The sequence below is a fragment of the Pinus tabuliformis genome, chromosome 7 (assembly GCF_031772625.1).
Source record: "Pinus tabuliformis cultivar Carrire ecotype Pingquan chromosome 7, CPIR1, whole genome shotgun sequence".
Lineage (NCBI taxonomy): Eukaryota > Viridiplantae > Streptophyta > Pinopsida > Pinales > Pinaceae > Pinus > Pinus tabuliformis.
Window position 1 is genome coordinate 1394528232 of NC_142293.1, and position 17160 is coordinate 1394545391.

Here is a 17160-nt window from a genome sequence, read left to right on the forward strand (position 1 = left end):
CGGTGTATGGAGAGGGTGATTTATTCAGTCCCTGTGGCCATTGTTTTTCAAGAATTTTAGGCTAATAATTGAGCATATTCAAGGAACTGTGTTTAAGGAAGTTGCAGAGAAGTTTAGAATGTGTTTGAACTGGGAAAGTTCTATTATTTCCCAAATGGATCGTTTTGAGTGGAAAACAAAAAATTCAAAACAATACCAAATGATTACAAGATGACCTGGTATGAAAATTCAAAAGTTGTAGTATGACATAGATGGAAAGAGTTGTTTCCATATCCTTATATTGTGAGTACGAATTTGTTTCGGAAATCATTAAGCCTTCTGTAGGTGAAGGAGAGCCATCCTACATTAATGTTAGAGTACATATGAGTAGAATGACTCAATCCATTAAGGCTTGTATGGGAGTTTCTACATAGCATGTTCATTATTTATATTTAGCCTAGAATGGAGGCTTTTACACTCTTAAATGTGTCATTTTTAAGGAGGAATTTAATCAAGGGTCAATTTCTTCCAAGAATTTCTATGCTGGACTTATTCCTAGACCCATATTAGGGTTTACCCCTATTCATATTCCAAATAGGAAGAATTTATATGCTTGTTTGGGAACATTTGATGCCTCATCAGTGAAAAAATACACCACATTGATGATTCGTGGCATTACTCAATAACTGAAGTGTAGTTGGAACTCTCAATTTGCAAAGTTATTTGAAGACCGTGACCAAAATGGAGCAACTATAACATTATTGTTGTTTTAGGCCTATTTCTTCTAGCACAAGTTTGAAGGTACACTTGTAGAAGCAACACAAAGACATTGTAATGTCATCTATTCTTGCAGTGAGGCAAATTGATAAGTTAACAAGAAGAAACAGTAATGAGATCAAACTCTGTCCAAAAAATGAAACATGCTCTATGATAGTAGGGTGAGATTGCCATAATAAAGGCACTCAACGACAATATTATTCCTAGACCTTGTGAATAATATCAATCCTCCACCTTTTCATACTTTCAGATCGAAAATTAATTTGATAGAGGCTTTCCATTTCCCGTGTTTTCTTTTTAGCTAATTGGTTGAAATTTCCAGCCTACATTTAAAAGCATGAGCACCTTCTTTAACAGGTGACCTAGTCGACATATTGTGAATTGAATTTCTGGAAAAGATAAGATTTCACCCCATCCTTTTAGACATTGCTTTGAGGAGGTTTGAATTTTTATTTTTTAGACTCACGAAGGAGAGGCAAGGTGAAGATGTAACTAATCAATCATTATGTTAGTAGGAGGTTTACTTCCTCTAGACCCTAAGGATCATGGGATATTGGGGCATGCTACCCACCCACATGTATGGGTAACCATAGGAGGAATTTTTTCTTCAATGATGCAAATTTCCAACCAACTGTCATACATTATTTATTATATGTTGCCTTTTTTTTCCATTTGTTTTCACAAGTTATCTACAACCTGAGCTTTTTAGCATGTAACTTAGTTGAAATGATTAAGGAAAAATTTTTCTTGAAGCTTGAATACTAAAATCCTAAGTTGTCCTTTCTTATGGTGACATTTTATTTACTTTGTTTATACAAGTCAATTGGCCACATATTGGCCATTATCGCCCAACTCAAGAAAACCTGGTCGAGTTTCCTTTTCTTTTCTTTTTTTTGGGGGAAAATGGCATTAACATTATTGATGTTGAGGTATATGTTGTATAGTATAATTTAGTGTATATTCCAGTGTTCATTTTCTTTCATGTCTTATACTATGCATTGTATCTTGTTTCATTTTCAGAAGAGTAACCTATTATTGATGGTGTTGGCTTATGGGGGCCTAACCCTGGTTCAGAGTTAGTTAGCCAAACAAATCCCTACACTACTGGACCTTTCAGAATCAGCCCACAGAGCGTAGACTAAAGTCTCACCCAAAGTAGTATGGGGGGATGCTAGAACCAAGTTTTTACAAGCTTGAGATGGATGTGATGTCGGTTTATTCCAACTAGACCTGTCTTTGCACAGGTCGCTTTGTGCCCTGTTCTAACCTTTAGCACCTTTACAATCCATTACAATCGACCTTCACGCAGCCTTAATCAGGGGCTGAGATTCTTTCGCGCTAGTAGGGCAGTGAACTGTGCTATTTCCAAAACTAGGCTAAGTAACTTACTTATCTTATTGGTAGATCTTAATTATCTTTGTGTAAATAAATGTTCTTACTTGCGTCCACTTAACTAATATAGTCATACATATTTGCGCATCATATAAGCATTAGAAGTGAAATTCATACCCAATATAATAGATGTATAAATAGGAAATAAAGACACAAAAATGATAGATACTTCTCTTTATTTATACTTTTAGATGATTACAGACTCGACTCGCCCTGCGCACTCAGCTGCAGGGGTCCACACACTTAGCTGCGGACTACTAGGCCTCTGCGCACTCAGCTCTAGAGCCTCTACCTACGCTATGACTCAAAAGTTAGACTTACACTTTAGAACTATCTCGCATACCTCTCCATTATCTTATCTTAGATTAGATGCCTTTGACTACTTAGAGCTTCACTCTATTTATACAATTCCATGGTTAGCAAACCATGGGTAGATCTTCTAAAACCGACATTACATTATCAAAATAAGGGCGGACAACCCTATGAATTTTTAACAACTACGTGCTCCTTGCCCACAAAATGCGGATTCTTTACATTGTAATTACAAAATTATCAAAATAAGGGTGGACAAACCTATGACGTTTTAACAACTATGTGCTCCGTGCCCACAAAATGCAGAGTCTTTACAATGTAATTACAAAGTTGGACCAAAATCTGGGCTCTTAGGCACAAAACTGCCCTTCGGGGATCCCGTGCCCAACAGGCCCCTAACACAAACATCATGACTCACCCTTGAGTCACTTTGCAAGTGCAGATATCTTAGCATGAAGACCTACTAAGTCTGATTGGATTGCTGCAAGTTCGACAATGCACTCAGTGGCTTGCTGATGGACTTCTTCTATGCAATGTTTGGTGATCATTGTTATTGAACTCCTGCCCTGAATCCTCTCCTAAGTTGATTGCAGTTGCACGAGATTTTCTTCAATGGAGGCTATAATTGTATAAGCCTCGTCGATCCATGGGTGTAGTTGCGCTTTCAAAACTGCCTCTTTATGTCGAGCGACATCCACCTACTCCTTGAGCACCTTTGCTTGCTACATCCTTGCAAGCCTCTATGTAAGGGCAACCATCTACGCAGTCCCTTTTACCTCATCGTATATCTATTGCAGATCACGTGCCTCTATCTCCAGGCACTCTATGTTTGGGTCCTCTTGCAGGGTGGTTAGGATCTCAATCGATTATTCAAACAACTTCATGTAGTCTGTCACTGCATTGTCAATTGTTGCCATTGCTGTTGTGACCGCAGTGGTATGTTGTTCTTTGACCTCCAGCAGAGTTGAAGGCTAAGCCTATAGCTACAGCTCTGCGATCCGTAGGTTCAGCTCCAACTGAACCCTAGCCATCTCTTCTCTTACATTGCACACCCTTGAGGCTAACTTACAGACGCACGTCTCAACCAGTTCCTCTAGTTGGATGGCCAACTCCGGGACCATCTGGTAGGATTCCTCCATAACCTCCATTATCTGTTTGCTCTACTCCACTACCTCATTGTGCTTCAGGCTCAACTGCTCAATGTTGATGTGCTACTTGCTGATTATCTATAGAGCACAACTCTCCCTGGCCCAAAGTTCTGTAGTGGCTCCATCCTGCAAAAGATAGAGAATCTCCTGAGGGAGCACAACCATTTTTAGCCCAACCCCTTTCAAACTTTTGACCATAGGCCTGTTGACCTCATTCTATGTGATGAGCGCTCCATCTGGTAGCACTATTGTGTTGGTCATCTTGGCGCGCAACATTTCCTCGTCAGCTGAAGTGTCGACTGTGAGGCTGGTGGACAATGTGCCAGCCTGTGGAGTGTGCACCTGCAACTCCTGTGTTTGTGTTCGGAGAGCCCCCAATAGCAATTGGTGTTGTTCCTCAAACTGCTGGAGGGACTTTGCGGTGACATCCCTCACCATTTGCTGATATCATGCAAGTCCCCTTTAGTAAAGGTGATAGGGTCGAAGGATGTCTTCGAGGCCTTTTTTTCTTTTGCGGCCCTACCCGTTCTCATGGTCACGGACACTTGAGCTGGCTGGAAGTTGTCTACGGGTCCGCGCCACCTTTTTCTGCATCTACCTCCAGTTCGGAGGAAGGTGACTTCTGTCCTTTAGGCTCCTCTTTTGTTGTTTTCTGCTGCTGTTCTGCTAACCTCGCAGCATCACGCATCGCCTGGGCCTTAGTCACTGCTTCTTCTTTCCTGTGCTTTTCCACTAGCTGTGTCATCCACAGTTTTGTCTCTTCCTTCTTCAAATGCATGGTGGACTTCTCTTCTTCCACTACAGAGTCAGCCGGAGCACGCCACTCTGGCAGCCAAGACTCAAGGACCGCGAAAATTACATCATCGGTTGCCAAGTATGGTAACTCATGCCACCTCTTCATAGGGTCCTTTTGCACCTTGATGAAGACATGGTGGAAGTCATCTTTAAACTCTGCAAAGCTCTGCAAACTGTTGTAGACTATGGGTGATAACCACGGCTTGCGATGGATCCCCATCCAGATGTTCATCTCCATAATCACCCAAAATATCTTGCTCTCCCTTGTCCTCTGCCCGTCCCTAGTCACCCACAATGAAGTGTACATCACTACCTCTGGAAGGTCCTACGTGATTGACAAGAACTGGCTATCTTCCGGTAACTCCCATGTTCTCAAATTGCCAACTATTGTTTGTTGGACAACCACTTGTAATTTATAGCACCTTTCAAATTTGAATTTGACCATTTCCCCCACATTCGGTCCATTAATTCTAGATTGGTAGCATATTTTCAAGAATCTAGCCCACAAAGTTCACCTTAAATGCCTGCCACCCACTCCATTTGGCTTCAAACTGAGCATCACATCTTGAATACTGACTGTAATGGTCACTTTCCAGTAGACCTATGCACCAGCGCAACTGTCTTCACGTTGTCACGGACCCTGTGACACTTTGCTACTATGTGCAGTCCTGACATCACGCAGTTCCTGGGCAAAGTAGTTTATAGTCCTGCACCTCGTTTCAGCTACCTGGAGTGATAATACTATGCTTCGGTCAGCTAGTCAGGTGGTCGGTCCACCTGTGTATGTCTTCAAATGACTGCCATTCACTTTTCCTGGGAAGGGATCTCCATTCAATTTTATCAACTGTATAGCACCGCCATCTGTAATCTGCTTAATAATATATGACCCTAACCATTGCATTCTAAATTTCCCTGATAATTTATCAAACTTACTATCATACAACAAAACCAAATCGTTTACCTTGAACTTGCGTAGCTTGATGTGTTAGTCGTGCCATGCCTTTTCACGTTGCTTTTGTACCTTCTAGTGAAATCCAGCCATAAATTTCTCTTCTTTGAGCTCTTCTAGCTGCGTGAGCCTCTCCTCCAGGGCTCTGTGATCTGCTATACCTGTGAGCACTATTATGCGTAGACTAGGCACAATGTATTCCATAGGAATTACGACCTTCACTCCATAGACAAGCCTAAAAGGTGTTTGTCCTATCAGTTTCTTGCATGTTGTACGATAAGCCCATAACACTCTAGATATGTGTAGGTCCCAATAACTTCGTTGTGCATTGGATACCTTGGTCAGCGCAGTTTCGAGTACTTTGTTGAATGCTTCTACTGTCCCATTATCCTATGGGTGATACAGTGTGCTCTTCTGGTGATACACCTGAAACTCTTCCGTCAGCGTGCTCATCATTTCGTTCAGGAAGTGTGTACTGCAATTGCGCATCAAGATATTTGGAAATCCAAATCGCGCCAGTACATGTTAAAATAAAAACTTCACGGAAGTCGTGCCCATGCAATCCTTCACCGGTTGTGCTTCTCCCCAATGAGACACATACTCCATGGCAGTGATAATATACCTCACACTTGTCTTTCATTGAGGTTTGATGGGTCCTACAAAATATATTGCCCATTTTTCGAAAGGTTGCAACGTCATTTGTGGATTCAAAGGCATCTCGTCCCTCCCCCATGGCCTACCTATTCTCTTACATATGTTGCACGCCTTGCAATATGCTTTTGAATCCTGATGAAGGGTGGCCACCACAATCCTACGTGTAGAATCTTTTGCATGGTTGCTCTTCCTACATAATGTCTTCCCAACATTAAGAGCCATCTGCAAGTTCACCCCCCCAACACATGCTTATTGACCAAGTATTTTAGCACGGAGTACATGCGCCTCTACGCAGGTTGGGGCTTTCCCCATAGGCCTGTGTCCACCTGGCCAAATGCGCATGCAGGTCATCTTGTCCATCATACTTGTCTGTTAGTCACATCTTAGGCTTCCCAAATTGTTTCCACATCATTCTCCTACATTCGTGCCAATCATACCCCACCATCTCGCGGGTGTAGTGCGGAGTACCCAGTCCAAGGCCTGGAAGCATTGCTTTTCTAGCACATCCATTTCAAATGCATCCAAGAAGGTATCTACCTCATTCAGACCATCATAAGTAGGAATATCTCTCACTTATGTCGACATGCAGCACAATGACCTAGTCATCATATTGCAATTCAACGTAGTTACTTCATGTAACAAATTCTTCCAACATTCTATTTCCTCATCAGAATCTGAAGTGCAAGAGCTCTCGCGCTCCCATGTAATCTATCCATCCACGGTGGGATTTACCCAGTCTTGGTCTCACACTATTATCTTATAGATATAGTCGATATCATCATCACTCTCATAGTCGCAGACCGGCTCTGTATAGCACAATCCTTCACCAGGGTCCAGGGGTATAATTACGCACAGTGACTTCTTTTCAAAGATCATTTTTTGCTTCTTTACATTAATTACCTAGTTCATATCAGTGGCCAAGTCAATTCCCAAGAGCACGGGGTAGGTATTGTTGTCATCAACAATCTCTATTACTTCAAAATCTTCCATCACGCTCGCTCCCTCAATATCCATAGCTATTCACTGCAATCACCCCATGGGTATTATTTTCTACTGATTCACCATTCTCAGCTGAATCAGAGACCATTGCAATGCAGGTCTCCCAATTCACTCCCATGTCTATTTTGGTAAAACATTCATGTCTGATCCCAAATCCAGAATGACTTGGTCCATCTCATATTCTCCGACCTGCGCGGCCAGTCTCATTTCTCATCCTGTTCTTGTCTTATGTTTTGCAATCTTGCGGACTACATGTGGTTCACCTGGCGCAGTCCCAGCACATCTGTTGATGAGTTCTTGTAACCCCTTGATAGCCTTACTGTCACGCAGTAGCTTCATATAGGCTTCCAAGAAAGTTGTGAGCATGGAGGGATCCATTTCCAACTCACGCTGATCTTTGTTCACTAACATGGAGGCCTTAGCGAAGCTCTTCTTAGCTTCCATGAAGGTTTCTTGAGTGTGCTCTAAATCAAACTTAGTTTCTTTTGCCGGGGCTTTGCAAACCCAGGTATTGTCTTCCTACTGCTTCCCCTTGTCATCTCCTGTCGCAATTCCACTTTGGAGCATAATATTTACGTTCAGGTCTTCCTCACGTGGCTCAGACCCCATCATCTGCAAGTTTTGAGTCGGGGGAGTGGGTAGTGCACCTTTTCACTGATCCTAGCTATCAGTGTAGGACAATCCTCTCTCTCATGATCAAATAATGTGCAATAATTGCATGATGGGCGCGTTGGATTAGTGCAATCACGGGCATATTGTCCTGGCCCTCCGTAATTGTAGTAAATCAATTATCCATGACCTCTAACAAGTCCTCCTCTGCCTCGACCTCATTCGTGCCCTTGAAATCTTGTTTGCACCATTCCTGCATTCTGGTCAAGGGGCCGCGTTTCACCCTAAACCCTGTAGGTGGGAGTTATATCCATCATCAATTCATAGCTTCTGCAAGTATGCTCGTCATGTCCCACCGACCTACAAAAGTTGCAGAATAACTATTGCAAAGTTTCCGTATACTTCTGTAACAAGTGGTACTTGTCCGTGGCATGTTTTCCTGTTATTTGATAGATAGCACACCAAAAGGCAGGTGCCACACTAGGTCCTACTTGAACTTCTAGCCTTAAAGGCATCGGTCCTCCTCCTGCAAGGTAATTCATAAAACTGGGTAGTGGTCTTTGTCATGACCCTGACTCTTGCATTTTATGCACCACACTTCTTCACGCACTTCTGGTCGAACCGTCCTTCCCTGTTTCAAACTCTACATCTCAAGGCACAAATTCTTTAGTGCGCATGTATCTACTAAACTCCTAGGTCAGGATCCTACATCGGGGTCTGATGTAGCCTCATAGTGATCTCTAAGGCCTCTGCCTGAGTTGTTATCTTCTGTTGCAATAGCGCACTCCTTAAATGTGGTAGTAGTGAAGCTACAAACCACTCGCGATGCTGTCCATCTATCAGATTCATATTGGCTTCATAAATTGTACATTTCAGCCTCTGATCTAGTTCCCAAGGAGTCTCTCCTAGTACCATCATGATCCCTTTAAATCCCACAATCGACTATGCTTCAGATTTAGGCTTGTTAAATTCTCTATCTAGTGCTATTTGGATATCCATGACTCTCGCATTTGGGTTATCGTTGGAGTAATTAATATACCAGGTCAGTGCACGATCCTGTAGGGCACTAACCAACATCACTTTCTTTATATGGTCATCTGTAACACCTTGTGCTTCCGATACAACCCTTACAATGAACCAGAATGGGTCTAAATCTTCATTTCCCAAACCTTTGAACACAGGAAACTTCACTGTGGTTTCCATACTGAATCGCGGTGGTGGTGGAGTTGGTACGGGCGAAGATGGAGGTGATGGAGGTGAAGCTGGTGATGGTGTGGGTGGAGGTGGTATTCACTAAATTCTTTGTCTTATCAGGTGAATAACACTTCGCAGAGAGACCTTAGCAAGCTCTTCCTCATCCCCTCATGGAGGTGAAATCAAGGGGCTATTCTCTGGACCCTTATTTCCTTCGTTCCTATAAACCTTTCCACTTCGTGTAGCCCCAAACATCAAGGTAACTGCATAACCCACTTTTCGTAAAACAACATTTTAATCCAAGTATTCAAAGACTTTACGTACTTAACTCACGGTCCTTTGAGAAAACATTGCTCTACCTTGCTATAGCTGACTGAGGTGTCGACCGCAAACTTAGTAACAAATCCTCTATAATACAATCAAGCCAATGATCGATGGTGAGCATGATCGTATCCTTCGATGCTTCCAATCTCCGCACTAGTTCTGGGTTCCATGTTGGGCATGGAATCCCCCCAAGGAATGTTTCGGGGGTTAAAGCCCAAGTTTTGACTAAGTGCATTGTAAAGACTCTGCGAATTGTGGGCGCAGAGCGTGAAGTCATAATAGAGCCATAGGGTTTTCCACTCTTGGTTTTGTAATGTAATGTCGGTTTGAAAATCTACCCATGGTCCACGGACCATGGGATTGTATAAATAGAGCAAGGCTCTAAGTGTAGGAGACATCTAATCTAATAAAATAAAGATGAGTCTAAGGAATTGATGAAGCATTGAGTCGAAGTGTAAGTCATGTCTTTGGGTCGTAGAGTAGGAGAAGGCTCTACAACTGAATGCATAGAGGCCTAGTAGTCCACAACTGAGTGCATGGACCCCTGCAGCTGAGTGCGCAAGGCAGGTTGAGTCTGTAACATGTGAAGAATTAATAAAAGAGAAGTTTTACCATATTCCTATGTATATTTTCCTGTTTTATGTATTATTAGGTATGAATTGCAAGCCTACTATTTATTTCCTGTGCGAACTCATATCTATGTCCTGAATAAGTAAATATAATATAAGGCATTTGTTTTTGCTAAGATAACTAATTGTGATAAGAGCATAAGTAAGATCTCAAGTGTGACTTAGGGAAATAAGTGCATATTACTGCTACAGTAGCGCGGAAGTCCCATAGCCCCTAGTTAGGGCTACACAAAGGCCAATATATCAGGGCGCGAAGGCCAGGGAAGTGCATGAAGCGACCTGCACAAGAGACTCACAGTTGGACCAAATTAACCACTCAAACATATCAAGGGTGCAGAAACCTAGTTCTAGTAACCCCCATACTAATTCGGGTGAGACCTCAATTTGCGCTCTGCGGAATGTTGCCGAAAGGGCTAGTAGTACAGGGATTTGTTTGGCTAATTAACTCCGAACCTGGATCAGGCCCCAACAAGCTAACAAATGGTTCTGTTGTTGGGACCGGTATCTGCATAGAAATATCTGATGTCATATCACTGGAATCCAACTAAGAAAGAAATTGAAGATTGGTTGGATAGGAATATTCATAAGTTCGCAGCGCAGGAGAATAGGAATCTACAACTATCAAAAGAAGAGTGGTTAGACTACTACCTGTACACACAGATTCATGAAATTTTCTTTGCATCTTTCCCTACTGAGCTATACAAGTGGATCGTGAATCTAGCAGATAGCCAAGGAAGGTGCAAGCTCGACAGACCTATTATGTGGACTCCATAATTGGTGCGTAGATTGGAAGCATCAAAGGATAAGATCGCATGTGTTGTTGATCACTGGCTCGATCGAATTATAGGAGGATTCATTACTGAGTTTGCAGTAGATACTTCAATCAACTATAGTGAGGGAGAACAATGCTTCCTCAAAGGACTGCAAGGTAAGTACGTTAAGTCTTTGAAAACTTGAATGAAATTGCTACTATGTGAAAAGGAGGTTATGCAAATACATTGATGTTTGGGACTACACGAAGTGGGAGAATTTACAGAAACAAAGGTAGTGCAGAACTAGAAACTAGCCGCTTGATTTCACCTTTGTGAGGGGACGAGGGAGAGCTCACGAAGGTATCACCAAGAAGTGTGATCAATTTGATAAGGCAGAGGATTCCGTGCATACCACCACCACCCACACGACCGCCAGTTTCACCATCTTCACCCTAATCTTCACCCATACCACCTCTACCACCACCGCGAGTCAATATGACAAGCACAATAAAGTTTCTAGTGTTCAAGGGAGTAGGAAATGAAGATCCGGACCAGTTTTGGTTCGTGATAAAAGCTGTATGGGAAGCGTAGGGAGTTACAGATGATAACATAAAGTAAGTGACATCAGTAAGCACACTGCAGGATCGTGTGCTGAACTGGTATATTAAGCATTCTAATGACAATTTGAATGCAGGGATCATAGACATCCAAATTGCATTGAACAAAGAATTTAGTAGGCCAAAGTCAGAGGCGCAGTCGATCATTGGGTTCAAGGAGATCTGATTCTACCAGGTGAGACTCCTTGGGAGTTCGATAAGAGACTAAAGTGCATGATTCGTGAAGCTAACATGACTTTTATGGATGGACAACACTGCAAATGGTTTGTAGCATCGCTAATGCCACATTTAAGGAACTCGCTATCACAACAAAGGCTAGCAAGTCAGGCTGAGGCCTTGGAGATCGTGATGAGGCTACATGAAACCTTGATATAGGATCCTAAACTAGGAGTTTAGCAGATCCACATGCACATGAAAAACTTGTGCTTTGAGATGCAGAGTCTGAAACAAGACAGGACAGCTCGCCCAAAAGTGTGCAGCGAGGTATGGTGCGTAAACTATAAGGGTCAGGGACATGACAAGGACCACTGCCCGATGTTCACAAGTTACCTCGCGGGAGGAGGACCAATGCCGTTGAGACTAGAGGCATAAGTAAGACCTAGATAGACACCTACTTTGTGGTGCGTGATTTTTCAAATAGGAGGGAAGCATGCTACAGACAACTTCCATTTATTACAGAAGTACAGGCAAAATGCACAACACTTATTCTATAATTCCTGTAGATCAGTGGGACATGATGAGCACACCTGTAGAAGCTATGAACTGATGATGGATAGGACTCCCACCTACAGAGTTCAAGCCGAAATGCAGCCCCTTGGCCAGAACACATGGATGGTGCGAACCAGATTTCAGGGATGCGGACGAGGTCGAGGTGGAGGAGAACCTGGAAGAGGTCACAGACAACTGATATGTTACAATTATGGAGGGCCAGGACATTATGCCCGTGATTGTATGAATCCGATGCATCCATCATGCTTGTATTGTACATTATTTGATCATGAGATAGAGGATTGTCCCACACTGATAGCAAGGTTTCGCAACAACGGAGCACTCCAACCTCCCCCATCTTAGAACCTGAAAATGATGAGGTCTGAGCTGCATGAGGAAGACCCTAATGTGAACATTGTGCTCCGAAGTGGAATTACGATAGGGGATGAAAAATGTAATCAACCTAAAGATAGTACTTGGGTTCACAAGGATTCGATGAAAGAACCAGAGTTTGACTTGGAAGACGCTAAGGAAACCTTCATGGAAGCTAGGAAGAGCTTCACTGATGCCTCCACTTCAGGGGGCAAAGACAGACTGGAGCTGGAGATGGAACCCTCAATGCTCACGACATTCCTGGAAACATGCATGAAGATGTTGCGTGAAAGAAAGGTGGTAAAGGGACTGTAGGAACTCATAAATAGATGTGCTGGGACCGCGCTAGGAGAAACACGTGTAGTCTGGAAGGTTGGAAAGCACGCGACAAGGATGAAAAAAGGAATGAGGTTGACCACACAGATTGGGGAATATGAGATGGACCAAGTGATTCTGGACCTAGGATTTGACGAGAACATTCTGCCGAAGCAGACGTGGGAGCGCTTGGGAAGGCCTACGCTACAATGACCTGTTGGAAATAATACTGAGAGGGGGGGGGGGTGAATCAGTATTATCAAATCAATAAAACTTTTCAAATACTCTGAAACATATACGCGACTTCAGTTAAGTGAACCAGCGTGTACACGCTACTGTGTCTAAAGAAACCAGCGTATAACCAGAAAACTTATGATTCAGTTAGTTTATCTTCAGTAAATGCATCAGGACATTATTAACCATATTAAAAGTAAACAGATGCAGTATAACAGATCATCACACAAAAGCCACACACATGAACACCATGATATAAGGTGGAAACCCAATGTGGGTGAAAACCACCTGCTGCAAGTTGTCTCTATCTTTCTTTAATAGGAACTTCAGTTTACAATATTTTGTACTGGTGCAGCCTTATACCAGTACGTAGGCTACAACCTGCAGAGGGCTACAACCCTCTCTCGTTCTCCAAACTTCCTTGGAAGGGAGCTCCAACCCCCTTTGCTCTTGTACTAGCTAAGATACTAGTACGTAGGTGCAGGCCTACAATCTTCTTTCTTTCAGGTACCACTTTTCATACATTTTCAGACTGGATATTCCTAAAGCACAACATTACAATCTGAAGACCACAATTCATTCAACTTTCATAGCAGATTACAAAACAACCAATACTTGCATCAACAATCTCTGAATCACTGAACCACTGATACCCTGTCAAACCCAGTCACTAGAACACAGAGCAGACTACAGAACACTGCAATAACAGTCAGACCCAACTGGAAACCCAAAAATCAAGCTTCAAAAGATATACACTACTTCAATGAGAGAAACCCGCGTATACACACGCTTTTAACGAAGACAACCTGCGTATAGATCTAAAAATAAATTCTCTCAACTTGCAGCTGTACCAGACATCAGTTAGATCCAGAACATAACATTGCGTCAGTATATAGATCTAGAGATACGCATAATCAACCATATCATAATAGAGCATTTCAAACCATTAGATCCTGATCTGTCCTTAGATCTAGTCTTCCATCAACCGATGTGATCTCTCCTTAGCTTAGATCAAGCAACCCAGAACCTGCATACGAGATCTCTTTCTTTATCAGATATTGAAGACTTTCTCTGTGTATTTGCCTAATGATCTTCTTCTCCTTATATAGCCTTAGGCCTTGCTCAATACCAAGGGCCAAACCATAGAAATCCAATACCATCAGCTTCAAAACTAGAGATCAACACGTCTATCGAGATACTTTGGTCCAAAGACATAGGCTCAAGTACCGAGGACTAACTACCACGGACCAAAGGGAAGCTTCTCGACATGCACGCCCTTTTCTGTTCATGAATCTGCGTGTATACGCGACTTTATATATATCGAACCTGCGTATCCGCGACTTAGTCTATAGCGTACCTGCGTGTATATGCAACTTTTGCTTAATGAACCTGCGTATATGAAAATTCTCTTCATACTTGTAGTCTGGACTGAGATCTGTTATCAAAGAGAGTTGCCATCAAGGACAACACCTGGATAGTAGCGCCACACCTGTGCCAAAATTCCAACAATCTCCCCCTTTGGACTTGATGGCAACCCCAAGATCCGTAGAATCATTCTCCCCCTTTGTCATCAAGGGCAAAGGGCTGTGCTCCCCCTGAGTACATGCTGATATTTCTGCTTGGCTGTGCTGAAACATGCTCCGCAATATCTGCAAAAGATGATCTTCAAAAGAACCAAGACTTATACACCATAAGGGACCTTCCTATCACCAAAAGACTCAATGCATACATCCATACTCCCAACCAAGAGGGGATTCATCAGAACCAACCAATTATATTACATCATTCATCCCAGGCATAGTGGGGAAACAATCAAAGGCCGTTACATGACCTTGACACCATAAAAGAGATATCACAGAAGAGATACATGACATAGAGACAACAAATCTAGACCAAGACTTATGAAAGTCACAAGCAGCATCTGATACACATCTTTTTAGATCAGCAACCAAGATGTCCTTCTGAGCTCCTTCTCCTGAAACCAACAACAGTTGTGTACTAGAACCAAAAGCATCTAAATGCCAACAATGCTTTATGAGACTTTAAGCTGCTCCCCCTAAACTTGTGCCTGCTGCACCCTCTGAAACTGTGCCTGAAGAATGCTGGCATGCCCATCTCAGACCTTCTCCAACCGAAGTCTGCCCTTGCTATTCAGACCTCCATATACGCGACTTCTCCTGCATAAAACGGCGTATGCACGCCGATATTCTTTCGGCAGAACGCGTACACCATACACGCGACTTTCCCCGCATAAATCGGCGTATATACGCGGATATCCTTTACGTAACTTGCGTATACCAACTTTTCTGTAGAACAGACAAGCTTCAACAGCAGGATGAAGCATCAACTACTCCCAGCTCTTGTCTGAGATATTCAAAAGTTTCCCTGGGCAGTGGTTTTGTGAGAATATCAGCAACTTGTTCCTTAGAAGGAACATACTCCAGCTTGACCTTCTGCTCAAGCACTTGTTCCCAAAGAAAATGGTACTTGATTGGTATGTGCTTGGTCTTTGAGTGCATGACTGGATTCTTTGAAATGCTGATTGCACTTGTATTATCACATAAGATAGAGACTGGTGGAGTGCACATGATTTGAAAATCCTGCAAGGTCTACATCATCCAAATAAGTTGTGTGCAACAAGATGCCGCAGCCACATATTCTGCTTCAGCTGTAGATAAGGCAATCGAACTCTGTTTCTTGCTGAACCAAGATCCTAATCTGGAACCCATGAAGAAAGCACCACCACTTGTGCTTTTCCTATCATCCACACTTCCGGCCCAATCTGCATCTGTGTAAGCATGAAGAGTGAGATCTGTATCTCTAGGATACCATAAGCCATAGTTTTGGGTCCCTTGAAGATACTTGAAGATTCTTTTGACTGCCTGAAGATGAGTTTCCTTTGGGTTGGCTTGAAATCTTCCAACAATTCCTACTGCATGCATAATATCTGGTCGGGTACCTGTCAAATAAAGCAAACTCCCAGTCATGGATCTATAAGTTGGTTGGTGAACTGCTGCTGATTCATCATTTGCACTGAGGCTGCATCCTGTAACCATGGGGGTACAAACTGGCTTTGAATCTTCCATGCCATACTTCTTCAAGATCTGCTTGAGGTACTTGGTTTGAGACAAGAAAATACCTCCTTCATTTTGTTGGATTTGCAATCCAAGAAAGTATGTCAATTCTCCAAGTAATGACATTTCAAATTCTTTCTGCATAACCGAGGCAAAGTTTTGACTCATAGCCTCTTCATTGCTGCCAAAGATAATATCATCTACATACACAACAAGTATTAGCAATTTGTTATTTTCAACTTTCATATAGAGATTGCTATCTGCTGATCCTTTTGAAAAACCTTGTTGGTGAAGATATTTGTCCAACCGATAGTACCAAGCCCTTGGAGCTTGTTTGAGACCATAGAGAGCCTTTTTCAATCTGCATACAAGGTTTGGATCATTCCCAAGAATGAAACCATCTGGCTGCTCAATATATACTTCTTCTTCTAAGTCTCCATTCAGAAAGGTTGATTTCACGTACATTTGAAATACCTTGAAGTTTTGAAAGCTTGAGAGAGCAAGGAACATTCAGATGGCCTCAAGTCTTGCAACAGGAGCAAAGGTCTCTTCAAAATCTATTCCTTCTTGCTGCGCATACCCTTTACAAACAAGTCTAGCCTTGTTTCTAATTACTTCTCCATTTTCATTCAATTTATTTTTGAAGACCCATTTAGTCCCTATGACATTTTTATCTTTTGGTCTAGGAACCAATTCCCAAGTATTGTTCTTTTCTATCTGCTCAAGTTCTTCATCCATTGCTTTGACCCAACATTCATCTTTGCATGCCTCTTTCACATTTTGTGGTTCAGTGGAAGAGAGTAATGCCAAATAGCTTGAAGCTTCTACAATTCTTCTTCTTGTTTGTATTCCTGCTTCTTTCTGCCCCACAATCTGAGATTCTGGATGATTCTTTTGAACATATCTGGATGGAGTCTTCTCTTCTATTCTTGTCTACTCCTCTGGTTCTTCTTGAGGTTCTTCTTCTTCTTGAGGTTCTTCTTGAGGTTCTTCTTCTTCATCATTCTGCCTTTGAGGGTAACCTTCATCTTCTTCAATGTCTTCATGATGAACTTGCCTAGGAATGTATCCCTTCTCATCGACCACTACATCAATGCTGTCAACAATTCTGCCAAGTCTTTTGTTGTAGCACTTGTATGCTTTGCTATGTGGAGAATAACCAAGAAGAATGCCTTCATCTGCTCTTGGTTCAAGTTTTCCAAGTTGCTCATCAGTATTCTTAATATAACATTTTCTCCCAAAGATTTTGAAATGCTTCACCGAAGGAGTCTCACCACTCCAGAGCTGATGAGGTGTTTGAGTGTTGTTTACTCGGACATTTGTTTTG